This window comes from Schistocerca americana, unplaced genomic scaffold (assembly GCF_021461395.2).
Source record: "Schistocerca americana isolate TAMUIC-IGC-003095 unplaced genomic scaffold, iqSchAmer2.1 HiC_scaffold_15, whole genome shotgun sequence".
NCBI classification, from domain to species: Eukaryota; Metazoa; Arthropoda; class Insecta; order Orthoptera; family Acrididae; genus Schistocerca; species Schistocerca americana.
The window spans coordinates 3,583,887-3,600,034 of record NW_025725583.1 but is presented as its reverse complement, the minus strand read 5'-3'; positions in this window follow the sequence as shown (position 1 = coordinate 3,600,034).

Here is a 16,148-nt window from a genome sequence, read left to right as displayed (position 1 = left end):
TATTCACCCACCATTGTGTAAAATAAATTTAAATTTAGTCTGCCAGTGAAGTGCAAACAGATTCTTTTTTTATGATTTTAATTTTTAAAATTGGAATATACATTACATTTAATGGTGGATTAGCTTCATGTAAAAATGGTATATGACTAGTCCACAGAATATTATGTGATTATGTTTGTCTGCCATATTGTGCAGTGTATTTGAAGAGCTTTACACTTCTCTTTGGTGATTAATAACGTGATTTTATACCCAAAATTATATCTATGAACTGATTATTCTAGTGTCTACCTACTGTATCTAAAATTAGTGTTACATTTTTGACTGCTCTTGTGTGGTGAGATTGTCTTTATAATTTCACAGCTGTCTTTAAACTTGCATTTTAAGTTACATATACTTATCTACATTAAGCTTGTGGTTTAAGATATTTCACCATAGCATAAAATGTCTGTTGTAAATCAATAAATATATTATTCAGCAGTTAAATATTGTTGGAAATCATTTATTTTTCATCACAGATGCCACATTGCTGTTGAAAACTGTAAAAAAACCTGACTCAATGACACTTTGAAACCCCTGGGCCATACATAATATTGACAGCTAGGGGACTAAAGAAAGTCCACCACATCAAGATATGCCGAACTTGGCCACTCATGTTATGATTCCTTGACCTAGATGTTACTGTAATGGAAAATAAATGGCACATTTACATGAACTGAAGGCGATAAGCAAGTACTTGGTATGTGCTAAGGCCACCTCCTACATGTAAAGAACAAAAACAGCACGCTAATTGAGAAATTTAAGTTTCTATTACATTTTAAGTGGATTCTCTAAGACATTCTGAAGGAAACAACTTAATTAATTTTAGTTAAAATATTATTTATTACATAGATAAAATCAATACATTATTTGTAAACTGATATAAATAACATAGTTATTGACACACATAAATCTTAAATACTGTACATTACTAACAAAGAACAACAAAAAAATAACTTAGAATATTATAATCTAGTCTTGAAGAACTTTAATGCAGTACTTAAACTTCCAGAAAAACATAAAGAAAACACATAAAGCTAGAATTTTGAAGTTCTTTTAACAAAACAGTGGCAGTAGTTTAACTACTTTTATTCAAGTAATTATTGCAATACAAGAAATTAGCACGGTTATGCACTCAAAAAGGTGGTCGACGTAAAAAGTACAAAACTTGTACTGCGCTGCATGCTACAGTCTAAATTTATTTTCACTTTTAGAGAACACTGTTCTTCAAGTTTATGATTTCCCCTTCCCCAAAGGCTGCTTCTAAACTGATGTAATTACAATTTATTCTAACAAACCACAAATGTTCATAATGATCAACTTTTTAGCTATAGAATACATAGAATGTTAAATGGCTCATTTGTTTCATGATGGAAATACATTTTTTTAAAAAAATAGACACACGATACGACAATCACAGCCATTTAGTTCTGATGCCACATCTCTCTCACATCTGTTGACTTTCATTAACAATTAAATAAAATATAATGCAATACTTAGAAACAAAAATTGATAAATATACTATTAAACAATATATCACATGGATTTTCTTACAGTTTTTTTCCATTGATTAATTTTAGATATGCAAAATATATTGGTTGTTGGAAAAAGCCAGTTATTATACAGCATTCACCAATGGAATTACTCATATATGTTTTCAGGGATGTACTAAGGTTTCATTTATGCTATATCTGGTAGTAAATATTTCCAAAAAGAGACAGGTAACTAAATAAGGTTCATATTGTGATCTCACTAATTACCTATACCAACATACTGGTACATTCTAACAAGACATGAATCAGTTACAAATTTCATATATTTTCAATCCAGTTAGTCCAAGTATTTCATTTAAACAAAGATATATGCACTTTTATTCATTCAATATCAAAAATACCCTCCAAATGCTCTCTCATTTTAGCTATGCCTTTCTATATATTTTCTAGATCCAACATCGGTTGTGCTGTCTGGAGAATGTTTCAGCAGAGTGTAGTATGGTAGTACATGTGTATATCACAGAGGTAGTTATATGCTTAGATTTTCTGTAAATTTGTTACAGTCACAGAGAAGTGAATGGAAGAGACATGGACAATTCAAAAAGTTCAACACATTTTCATTTACAAATTAGTACAATAGCTGCCATGAACATGTAAATGAAGTGTAAATTATTCCTTGGTTGTTACAGCTATTTCCCTTTCAACGACAGTTACTTACAATATTTACTTACAGTAATTGAATCGGTCCACATAAGGCCTTCAGAGGTGAAATGATACATATAACTTCATTACATGTTGTTATTATCACTATGTATATATATAATACTTATTTATGATGATAAATGCCCCTGTGGATTAGAAAGAGTTGGCCAAAACTAAAAAACGTAAGGATCTCTTACACTGGTTGTGATTATCCACCAAACTTTTTATTATTTCCGGTAATCAACTTCTAGTAGATTTCTGTTATTTTGTAGCACTTATTCTATGAACTGTGCTGTTGGTTGGAAACTGGAATAAATTATTTCTGACATTTACTTTTATGAAAAAAAGCACTGAAAGTAGTAATCAATACACCCAATCTTTTGAGCAGGCTTATGTTGCACACTATCCAGTCTAAACAATCCATAAACTGTATTACATGCTTCTGGGCTTGGACACATTTAAGTTGAACTGGATGTCATCCCAAGACACAATACAGTACAGCATCATGGAATAAAAATGAGGAAAGTATCAAATTCTTTCCATTATGCCCCAAATGTTTATTAAAACATACATTGAAGGTAAGGATTTTTTAACATTTCAGCAGAGAAATTATGAATACAGTTTCAGTTTATGTTTTGTGTATTGCGTGGCAAACAACCAACACTGACTTCTAATAATTTCCAGGTATGCAGCCGAATCCCGTCGACATTCTGCCACGATATTTCGGCCCAGAGACGTCCGGCTGAGAGAAGTCACATCAAACCACCACTGAATTTGCTTACGCTGAACTCTATCTGCAAGTATCAATCTAGATCATGTTGTTGTAATTGAAGCAGGAGTAAAGCACATTTGAACGCCGGCAGGGTGGTCGAGCGGTTCTAGACCCTACAGTTCGGAACCGTGCGACCTCTATGGTCGACGGTTCGAATCCTGCCTCGGGCATGGATGTGTGTGATGTCCTTAGGTTAGTTAGGTTTAAGTAGTATTAAGTTCTAGGGGTCGGATGACCTCAGAAGTTAAGTCCCATAGTGCTCAGAGCCATCTGAACCATTTTTTTAAAGAAATTTGCAATTCCATTTCCCTAGCCAGAAGCTCAGTTTTGAAGTACAGTTTACTCTAACTTGTGGTATGGGCAACTGAAAACGTAGGAATATGTTCTTGGAATTTGTGGGGCAAATAGAAACAGTGATTGTCAGTTTCTCTAGGAATCACACTATTTGGAAATAGTTGTGACTTTGTCCTTAGAGGAATAATAAATAATCGTGTATTTATTATATGTATTTATATGCAGTAGATTAGTAGGTAGTGTTTGTTATGGGCGTTCCTTCTATCATGTCAACGAAGTAAAGGGCAGTTAGTGGAGGTCACTAAAATCATGACCGAAAAGCGTAAAGAAGCTGTGATCAATATAAATGGCATTAGTGTAAGAAAACTGTTAAAAAAATTGGACTGCATTCTAGTATTCACTACAGGCTCTGGAAGAATATTGCTTGCATGAAATCAAAAGTGGACAAAGGGCTCTATAAGAAAACATTTTTTAAACTGTATCCAAAACTCTGGTGATTGGGGTTATCCTATAAACTCAATTACAACTATATTAAGTGCATTTTTGGATTGCCAAGATAAAATCACTACAAAATATAAAGTAAAGCCCTGCACAATGAGGTACTGTGAACATCAAGTTACCTTCCATTTGGAAAGTGGATGCACTCAGCGACTGTATGTGGCTTATAAATTATAGAGTGCAGCAATTAGTCGTCCTTTTTAAATTTTATTATGCAAATCCAGATTTTGCTTAGTAGCTAGCCATTCTCAATTCTCTATATTTTATTCTCAATGCGTGTAACTCCCTGTTGTTTGGGCATCAGTCACTGTTCTTTAAATATTGAAAGAACTGTTACTGACGGCCCCCCACAAAAAAAATAAGAAAAAAAAGTACCTTACACGCATTGACATAAAAAAATAGTGCATTGAGAATGGCTAGCGCCTAACTGAAATCTGGATTTGCATAATAAAATCCAAAAAGGACGACTGTTTGCTGCACTCTACAGTTTATAAATTCAGTTTACAGTTTTTATAATGTCATAAGAATGAGGTAGCCTCAATAATACAGCAAAACGTACAGCAAGCAACACTAGCAATGTCACCTGGCATAATTATTGCTTATTGTATTGAGCTGGAAAAGGAACTAACTACAGTGCTATACTCAAATATAGTCCATTTTGATGAAACAAAACTCACCAATGACACTGGTTGGTGAAGGGTTTTAACTACGAGAGGATGCAAGTTTCAAGAAAGAATAATGACTTTTACGTCATCATCAGTTTCAGTCATATTTGCAGCTGCAATAAATGGCACCATAATACATCCTTGTGTAATTTATAAAACCCAGTGCCTGTATCACAGATGGATGGAAGTGGAAAGGGTTATGAATTTTTAACATTTCAATAGTTGTGCACTAAGTGCTGTCTAAATGACTTCATTACAAAGATGTATTCCAAAGAGTTTAACAGTGTCACACCAACTTCTTTTCTCCGGGTAATTATCTCTCACAGATTTTGAACTGTTGTAAATCCTTTCATAGTTTAGTAATGTTTTAGGGACTAAAATAATTAACATATAAATAGTGATTTTTTCAAAACTATGCTCATTTCTTTAATTAGCACAACATTCTCATGGTCCGTAAATAAAATGAGGTTAGTCAAAGACAATGTTACTAAGCATCCAAGTAGTAAAACTGACAACAGCAATCTACAACATATAAGGCTGGAAAAAACATGGAAATACCAAGAACACAACACATTAGCATGTCTAATATGTTGTAGCAAAACTATTGGCATTCAAACCAGCTTCCTGTCATATCATAATGGACTAATACTGGTTCTGTTTGGTTTCAAAGGAAATTAAACATCATCCTTCCTGCAAAATAGTGGCAAGTTCACATTCCATGATATCTCTGCACTAAGTGGCGAATCTCCCATGTGTGTCTGTATCAAGCACATTTCTAAAACTGTGACAGGCCTAAACCCAACGTATAGCACTTAATGACAACATTCATGAAACATGATGTACTCGCAAAAATGAGAGAGTTGTTAATATGAGAAACACTTCAATATCTTAGAACAGCTCTCATAACCAAACAAGTAAGAAGGGGAGATGGACAACATGATCAAGAAATATTAACGTATAGGTCTGACAGCACACTAAATGTATAACTTTACTGATCTGTTAATGTTACCAAATGTTTTGTGCAATGTAATATGTAGTGAAGAATAAGAAATAACATACTGAACATCACTAGATACTCTGGCACAACAAAGGGACAGTATGGTTGAAAAGTGTATATAGTGAAGAAGTGAGTAACTTTGCAGTTTATATGTAAAAGTAATGTGAATCTTAATTGTATCTGGCCTACTTTAGGCACTCATTAATCACGTGAATTTGAAATAGAGGTAAAAATCAGCAAAATAAATGGAGTAAATGAATGTGTTACAGCAGTGGAACACGACTTCTGTGTAGAAGCTGTTGTCATGTTTCTTACAAGGTGCTACCATGACAGAGAAGTATTGTGAAACTGGGTGAACTGAAACAATGGGGTCAACAGTTCTATGCTACCACGTAAGAAGGCATATGAGAACATTAATCAAAATTAGTTTCTCTAGGTTAGTAGTAAACTAATCTAGAAAGGTAATTATGAACATAGTTTATGTTTATCCTGTGGCAAATAACCAATGCTGAATTTGCTTATACTGAACTTTTATCTGTAAGTATTGATCTAGATCACATTGCTTTAATTTAAGGAGACGTATAACACATTCGCAATTCCTTGTCACTAACCTGAAGCCAAGTTTTCAATTTCAAGTTTGGCCGGCTGAAAATGTAGGGATATGTACTTGGAATCTATGTAAAGAATAACGAATTTTCCATCATCATCAGTGTCAGTCATATTTGCAGCTGCAAGAAATAGCGCCATAATACATCCTTCTGTAATTTTTAAAGCTCAGTCCCTGTATCATGGATGGATGGAAGTGGAATGGATTATGAATTTTTAACATTTCAATAGTAGTGCACTAAGTGCTGTCTAAATGACGTCATTACATAGTTTTACTCCAAAGAGTTTAATAGTGTAACATCAACTTCTGTTCTCTGGGTAATTATCTCTCACAGATTTTGAACTGTGGTAAGTCCTTTCATAGTTTAGTAATGTTTCAGTGACTTAAATAATTGCCGTATAATTAGCAACCATTTCAAAACTATACGCATCTCTTTAGTTAGCACAACATTCTCATGATCTGCAAATAAAATGAGGTTAGTCTCTGACTATGTTACCCAGCATCTAAGTCTTAAAAGTGATAACAGCAATCTACAACATATAAGGCTGGACAAAAACATGGAAGTACCAAAAGCACAACATATTAGCATGTCTAATATGTTGTAGCAAGCCTATTGGCATTTAAACCAGCTTCCAGTCATGTCACAATGGACTAATAATGGTTCCGTTTGATTTAAAAGGAAATCATATATCATTGATCCTCCAAAATAGTGGCAATTTCACATTCCATAATACCTCTACACTAAGTGGCGCATCTCCCGCGTGTGTTTGTATCAAGAATATTTCTAGAACTGTGACAGACCTAAACCTAATGTTTAGTGCTGCATGACAATATTCATGTGACATGATGTACTTACAAAAATGAGAGAGTTGTTAACATGAGAAACGCTTCACCATCTTAGAACTGCTCTCATAACCAAACAAGCAAGAAGGGGAGATGTACAACACAATCAAGAAATAATAATGTATAGGTCTGAAGGCACACTAAATGTATAACTTTACTGATATCTTACTGTTACCGAATGTTTTGTGCATTGTAATATTTAGTGAAGAATAAGAAATAACATATTTAACATCACCAGATGCTCAGAAACAACACAGGGGCTGTATGGTTCAAAAGTCTACATAATCAAGAAGTGAAGTGACTTTCCAGTTGATATGTAAAAGTAATTTGAATCTTAATTTATCTGGCCTACATTAGGCACTCATTAACAATGTGAATTTGAAATAGAGATAAAAACCAGCAAAAGAAATGGAGTAAATGAATGTGTTACAGCAGTAGAATGCGACTTCTGTGTAGAACCTGTTATCATGTTTCTTACAAGGTGCTATCATGACAGAGAAGCATTGTTAAACTGCGTGAACAGAAACAATGGTGTCAACAGTTCTATGCTCCCCTGTAAGAGTGCCATATCGTCGATGAAGAAGCAATACCACGTAACAGAGAAATTGCCGATTTTTCGTTTTTCAGTGAGATGATGTCATTGACTGTACACACATCTGCTCTTAACGCCATAATGCCAAATTTTTACGTATTTTACATGAAAAAATTATCTAAAACAATACCGCACACAGCAAATAAATAGATGGCAATACCGCCGAAGTATAGAGAATTTAAATACCGTGTATCTACAATCTATGGATACTGTAAACAATACCACATAAATACAAAAGTGCGTGCAGCCACAGCACATTGTTACTACTTTATTATGTATTTCACAGTGCTCGACCGTGGTTCCATGCTTGTAGCTTCATTCGTGATAATGGACGGCGATAAAGATGACGATCTTTTTACTGAAGAAGAAATTGTTACTCACCTGAAATTGGCTTATGAAAGCGATGAATCGTTTCTGAGAGTGACTGACAGTGGTAAGAAAATTGTTTTATTATTCACCTTTGAATGTTAGTAGCACCGCAAGTGTCTTATTGTGATATAAATGAGAACTCCTCCACTTCACTCATTCTGTGCTTCATTCATTTCTGCCAAAGATTTATAGACTGTCCACTTTCTTGTAGAATCTCCCATAAATGCAGAACAAACAACAGGTGAGAAAAGTCGTAACGCTGAAGTTACATTTACGGAAGAAAAATTAATTTCGTACATGGGGTTCTCAGTTACTGTTCCTGCAACATCTAATGACGCACGTAAATTTCCTTGGGATTATTGTTAATAGTATTACTCATGCTGTTGTTCTCATAAATACTTGAATTTGAGCTTGATCTTTGTCTGCTTAAATTAATTTATACATATTTTTCCATCTAGAAACTTCAGTGGCTGTATCCAACTATGCTCAAAATTAAACCACAGCCACTAGAGACGACAGTACTTCACACTCATTGCTATGCAATGGTGCTCATTGTTTGCCAAACGCTCTGCATAAATTATCGGAAGATCATGGGAGTAATAATGATGCTGACAGTAAAGGCCAAGAATTTTATGGTGATGTAAGCAGTGACAGGAAAAGGAAGTCTAAACTACATCCTGAAGATTGGACGAAAAATGCCAATAAAATTCTGAGAATGCGTGGACAGGCGTATATTGGATACAAAAGAAGTCGAATTGGTAAAATATCTCACGATACTCCAAGAGAGGCACGAAAATTAGGTCCAACATGTACTTCGAAGATGTGCCAGAAATCCGTTCAAAGGAAGTGTCATCAGTTTTCTGTTGATGATAGGCGGGCAGTATTTAACACATTTTGGGAAACAATGTCATGGGATCACAGGAAGGTTTACGTTATCAACCTTGTGGACGTAATTCCAACAAACATCCAGGGAACAACACTGGCAAATCCTGTAGAAGAGGGATGTTCGTTTATCAATTGAAAAATGAGCTGAGGAAACATAAATTATGCAAAAAGATGTTTCTCAATACTCTTGGGATTAACGAATGGACTGTCCGATATTGACTGGGTAATTCCACACATGGAATGAGTCCTGAAACAGAATCGTCACCACCTCGAATCAAACAGATGAAGAAGAAAGATGAGAGAACCGTCACGAAAGAATTCTGGCATCTCTTCTGAAACTTCCATCGCATTACTGCAGGAAATCCTTCTTGAAGTCATACCTTGGGCCAATTCTATAATCCAAGCAACAGCTGTATGGACTCTATGTGGAAAAATGTCATGCAGAGAAGGTTTCACCATTAAGTCGGGTTACCTTTAACTTGATTTTAGAAGATGGTAATATTAGCTTATTTTCCTCCAAGAAAGACCAGTTTGACTTGTGTTGTAGTTACAGGCTTGGTAACTTGAGTGAAGGCGTTTGGAAACAATACACAGAACAGAAAGAGCAAGCAAGAGTGCAAATAGATGCTGACAAGGAAGGAGCGCAGCAGAAGCTCTGCACAGTGTACACCATGGACATAAAGGCCGTGAGGGTAGCTCCCTTTTTAAGTGCAAGTGCAGTTTATTATAAAACAAAGTTGTCTGTTCATAACTTTACAATGTATAATTTATAAAGTCGTGATGCAGTATGTTACTGGTTCGATGAAACGCAAGGTGATTTGGTTGCATCATGTTTTGCCTCATCCATCGTGGACATTCTATCCATTACAATTAAGGAAAATCTCGTTCAAGTCATTCTGTATTCTGACGGCTGCAAATATCAGAACATAAAAATGATATTATCAAATGCATTTTTAAGATTAGTAATTGATACTGGAGTATTGATTACACACAAGGTTTTGAAGAAAGGCCATACTCAGATGAAATGTGACTCAGTTCACAGTTCCACTGAGTGCAAGCTTAAAGGAAGTGAAGTTACACTTCCTAGCCAATACACTATGATATCTAAAGAAGCGAGAAAAAAGCCACAGCCATACAAAGCCCATTATCTAGATTATTCCTTTTTCATCAACTACGCAGAGAAAAGTGTGTAGCTGTATGACTCAATTAGACCTGGAAGAGCTATATAAAATGAGCCTACAATTATCAATCTGAGGGCTCTACAGTACCGCCCAAATTTACTACAAGTGCTCTTTCAACGAGGTGTGGCAAGAATTATTGAGGCTTCCGAGGAAAATTCTTGGAGATGTTTGCTTCCCAAAACTATACAAGGAAAGGTAGAAAATCAGGAAATCAAAATGGGACCATCTACAACAACTTAAAGCTGTTCTTCCTAAAGAATGTCATAGTTATTATGACAACATTCCTTATGAATGAAAATTATCGCGGAGGTAAATGTGTGGCAAGTAACAGCGCAGTGTAATTCTCTGTTGCTGCTTTGAGTGATGTTTAGGATTTTTCTTCAAGAAACGTGCAGACATTAGCGGAACTATGAAACAGTATATTTATTTAAAATGGTTCTGTGAAATCTTTCAACAAAAAATGATTAGAGCTCCAAAACGTGTCCTCACTAGCTTTCTCAGCACCAAATACCAATGTAAATGTGTCAAGTCACGCCGGGAGATTGACAAACAAACACCGCCTAAGAAACAGAACATGGCATAAATACCGAGACAATTCCGTGTATGTGCCGTAATTAAGCTTTCTAAAGCGTATTTTTTTTCACAGTTTTATTTGATCCGATATTTCCTTGTAGTGTTACGATGAGAATTTAGCGCCGCTGTGTATATCTAGAGAGTTTTTTGTCTCTCGTGTAAAATTCTTATTTTGCTATTTGGGTGGAACTGTTTCTTCACCGACGATATGAGAATATTATTCAAAAATTAATTTCTCTATGTCAGTGGTAAACTAATCTAGCAGGGAAATTATGAATACAGTTTGTTTATGTTTTGTTTATCCTGTGGTAAACAACCAATGCTGTGATTGCTTACACTGGACTCTATCTGTAAGTATCAATGTAGATCACAGTGATTCAATTTAAGCAGATGTGTAACACATTTGCAATTTCATTTCACTAACCTAAAGCACAGGATTCAAGTATACTTTACCCTAACTTGTAGCTTGGGCAAATGAAAATGTGAGGATATATACTTGGAATTCATGGGAAGAAGAGGCAATGGTTGTCAGAATTACTAGACACTACACAATTTGCCAATAATTATGTATTTGTCCATAGAGGAATAATAAATTATTATATATTTATTACATGTATTTGTATGCAGTAAATTAGTAGATAGTGGCTGTTGTGGGCGTTCCTTATATCATGTCAAAGAAGTGAAGGGTAGTTAGTGGAGGTCGCTAAAGTCATGATTCGGAAAAGTGTATAGAAACTGTGATCAAATCGAATGGTGTTAGTGTAAGAAAAAATGCTAAAAACATGGAATGCATTCTAGTGTTCTCTACAGACTCAGGAAGAACATTGGTTGTATCAAATCAAAAGTGGCCTAACCATTCTATCAGCAAACATTTTTTAAATTGAATCGAAACCTTTAGTGATTGGGGTTATCCTATAAACCCAATGACAACTTTAAGTAATAGTATTTTAGGATTGCCCAAATAAAATCATTACAAAACATAAAGATAAATCCCACAAAAATGAGATTTTGTGAGCAGTTTTTATAATACCATAAGAATGAGGTAGCCTCAAGATTATGACAAAACATACAGCAAGCAACAGCAGCAATATCACCTGACATAATTATAATATTGGGATGTAAAAGGAACTACCTGGAGACTATACTCAAATATGGTCCAATTAGATGAAACAAAACTCACTGATGACACTGATAGGTGAAAGGTGTTAACTACGAGAGGATGTAAGTTTCAAGAAAGAATGACGAATTTAATCTTCATCATCAGATTCAGTCATATTTTCAGCTGCAAGATATAACACCATAATACATCCTTCTGTAATTTATAAAGCCCAGTGCCTGTATCATGGATGAATGGAAGTGGAAAGGATTACGAATTTTTAACATTTCATTAGTTGTGCACCAAGTGCTGCCTAAATGACGTCATTACAAAGTTTTATTCCACAGAGTTTAATAGTGTAACATCAACTTCTTTTCTCTGGGTAATTATCTCTCACAGAATTTGAACTGTAGTAAGTCCTTTCACAGTTTAGTAATGTTTCAGTGAGTAAAATACCTAACATATAATTAGTGAATGTTTTCAAAACTATACGCATCTCTTTAGTTAGCACAACATTATCATTATCTGCAAATAAACTGAGGGTAGTCTCTGACAATGCTGCTAAGCATCCAAGTCGTAAGACAGACAACAGCAATCTACAACATATAAGGCTTTCCAAAAATATGGAAATACCAAACACACAACTAATTAGCATGGTAATACATTGTGGCATTCAAACCAGCTTCAAGTCATCTCGGAATGGACTAATACTGATTTTGTTTGGTTTAAAAGGAAATCATATATCATTTTTCCTCCAAAATAATGGAAAGGTCACGTCCCATAGTATTTCTGCACTAAGTGGTGCATCACCCATTTGTGTCTGTATCAAGCACATTTGTATAACTGTGACAGACCTAAACCCAATGTTTAGCACTGCATGAGAACCTTCATGTGACATAATGTTCTTACAAAAATGAGAGAGTTGTTAATATGAAAAACTCATCACCATCTTAGAACTGCTCTCATAACCAAACAATCAAAAAGGAGATATGTACAACATGATCAAGAAATATTAACGCATAGGGCTGAAGGCACACCAAATGTACAACTTTACTGATCTGTTATTGTTACCAAATGTTTTGTACAATGTATTATGTAGGGAAGGATAAGAAGTAACATATTTAACATCACCAGATGCTCAGGAACAACAAAGGCGATGCATGGTTCAAAGGTCTATATAATCAATAAGTGAAGTAACTTTGCTGTTTATGTGTAAAAATAATGTGAGTCTAAATTTTATCTCGCCTACATTAGGCAATCATTAATCATGTTCATCTGAAATAAAGATAAGAACTGGCAAAAGAAATGAAGTAAATGAATGTGTTACAGCAGCAGAATGCGACTTCTGTGAAGAAGCTGTTACCATGTTTCTTACAAGGTGCTATCATATCAGGGAAGTACTGTGAAACTGTGTAAACAGAAACAATGGGGTCAACATTCTACGCTCCCATGTAAGAAGCCATATGAGAATATTATTCAAAAATTAATTTCTCTAGGTTAGTAGTAAACTAATTTAGCAGGAAAAATTATCAATACAGTTTCAGTTTATGTTTTGTTTATCCTGTGGCAAACAACCAGTGCTGAATTTGGTTACAATGGACTCTATCAGTAAGTATCAGTCTAGATCACATTGTTTTAATTTAAACAGATGTGTAACACATTTGCAATTCCACTCCACTAACCTGAGCCCAGGTTCAAGTATACTATAACCTAAATTGTAGTTTTGGCAGCCGAAAATGTAGGGATATGTACTTTGAATTCGTGGGATGAAAAGGCAGTGATTTCCAGATTTTGTAGGCACTACACAATTTGCCAGTAATTATGTATTTGTTCATAGAGGAATAATAAATTACCAAATATTCATTAGATGTATTTATATGTAGTAAATTAGTAGATTGTGTTTGTTATGGGCATTCCTATTATCATGTAAAAGAAGTAAAGGGCAGTTTGCGGAGGTCACTCAAATCATGATTCACAAAAGCGTAAAGAAGCTGTAATCAATTTGAATGGTGTTAGTGTAAGAAAAAATGCTATAAACATGGAATGCATGCTAGCATTCCATACAGACTCAGAACGAACACTGGTTGTATCAAATCAAATGTGGACTAACTGTTCTATCAGCAACCTTTTTTTTAAAATTGAACCCAAAATCCTCGTGATTTGGGTAATCCTATAAACTCAATTATAACTTTAAGCAATGATATTTTAGGATTGCCCAAATAAAATCGATACAAAATATAAAGATACATCCCACAAAAATGAGATTTTGTTAACAGTTTTTATAATGCCATAAGAATGAGGTAGCCACAAGATAATGGCAAAAGATACAGCAAGCAACAGTAGCAATATCACCAGACATAATTATTACTTACTATATTGAGATGTAAAAGGAACCAGCTGGAGTACTACACTCATTTTGATGAAACAAATTTCATTGATGACACTGGTAGGTGAAAGGTGTTAACTATGAGAGGAAGTAAGTTTCAAGAAAGAATAATGAATTTACCCTTCATCAGCAGTTTCAGTGATATTTGCAGCTGCACAAAATGGCTCCATTATACACGCCTGTGTAATTTATAAAAACCAGTGCCTGTGTCACGGATGGATGGAGGTGGAAATTATTGTGAATTTTTAACATTTCAGTAGTGCTGCGCTCTGTGCTGTGTAAATGACATTATTACAAAGTTGTATTTCAAAGAGTTTAATATTGTCACATCAAATTCTTTTCTCTGGATGGTTATCTCTCACAGATTTTGAACTGTGGTTAAGTCCGTTCATAGTTTAGTAATTTTTTAGTGACTAAAATAATTAACGTATAATTAGTGATTGTTTTCAAAACTATACGCATCTCTTTAGTTAGAACAACATTATCATGATCTGCAAATAAAATGAGGTTAGTCTCTGACAATATTACTAAGCATCCAAGTCTTACAACTGACAACAGGAATCTACAACATATAAAGCTGGACAAAAGCATGGAAATACCAAAAACACAACACATTAGCATGTCTAATATGTTGTTAGCAAACCTATCGGCGTTCAAACCAGCTTTGAGTCATCTCAGTATGGACTAATACTCTTTCTGTTTTATTTGAAAGGAAATCATATATCATTCTTCCTGCAAAATATTGGTAAGTTCACGTTCCATAATATCTCTACACTAAGTGGCGCATCTCCCATGTATATCTGTATCAAGCACATTTCTAGAACTGTGACAGACCAAAACCCAATGTTTAGCACTGCATGACAATATTCGTGTGACATGCTGTACTTATAAAAATGAGAGAGTTGTTGATATGAGAAACGCTTCACAGTCTTAAAAATGCTCTCATAACTAAACAAGCAAGAAGGGGAGATGTACAAAATGATCAGTAAATTTTAATGTATATATCTGATGGCATACTAAGTGTATAACTTTACTGATCTGTTACTGTTACCAAATTTTTGTGCAATGAATATGTGGGGGAGGATAAGAAGTAACATATTTAACATCACCAGATGCTCAGGAACAACAAAGGGCGCTGTATGGTTCAAAGGTCTATATAATCAAGAAGTGAAATAACTTTGCAGTTTATTTGTAAAAGTAAAGTGAGTCTTAATTGTATCTGGCCTACAGTAGGCAATCATTAATCATGGTCATTTGAAATAAAGATAAAAACTAGCAAAAGAAATGAAGTAAATGAATTTGTTACAGCAGTGGAATGTGACTTCTGTGAAGAAGCTGTTATCATGTTTCTTACAATGTGCTATCATATCAGGGAAGTACTGTGAAATTTCGTAAACAGAAATAATGGGGTCAACGTTCTATGCTCCCATTTAAGAAGCCATATGAGAATATTATTCAGAAATTAATTTCTCTATGTTAGTAGTAAACTAATCTAGCAGGAAAAATTATCAATACAGTTTCAGTTTATGTTTTGTTTATCCTGTGGCAAACAACCAGTGCTGAATTTGCTTACACTGGACTCTATCCGTAAGCAGACGGGTAACACATTTGCAATTCCATTTCACTAACCTAAAGCTCAGGTTCAAGTATACTATAACCTAACTTGTAGTTTGGCCAGCTGAAAATATAGGGATATGTACCTCAAATTCGTGGGATGAAGAGGCAGTGATTGTCAGATTTTGTAGGCACTACACAATTTGCCAGTAATTATGTATTTGTTCATAGAGGAATAATAAATTATCACATATTTATTACATGTATTTATATGTAGTAAATTAGTAGATCGTGTTTGTTATGGGCGTTACTTTTATCACGTAAAAGAAATAAAGGGCAGTTACCGGAGGTCACTCAAATTATGGTTCAGAAAAGCGTAAAGAAGCTGTAATCAATTTGAATGGTGTCAGTGTAAGAAAAAATGCTAAAAACATGGAATGCATTCTAGTGTTCCCTACAGACTCAGGAAGAACACTGTTTGTATCAAATCAAATGTGGACTAACCGTTCTATCAGCAAACTTTTTTTAAATTGAAGCCAAAACCTTGGTGATTGGGGTAATCCTATAAACTCAATTACAACTTTCAGTAGTAATATTTTAGGATT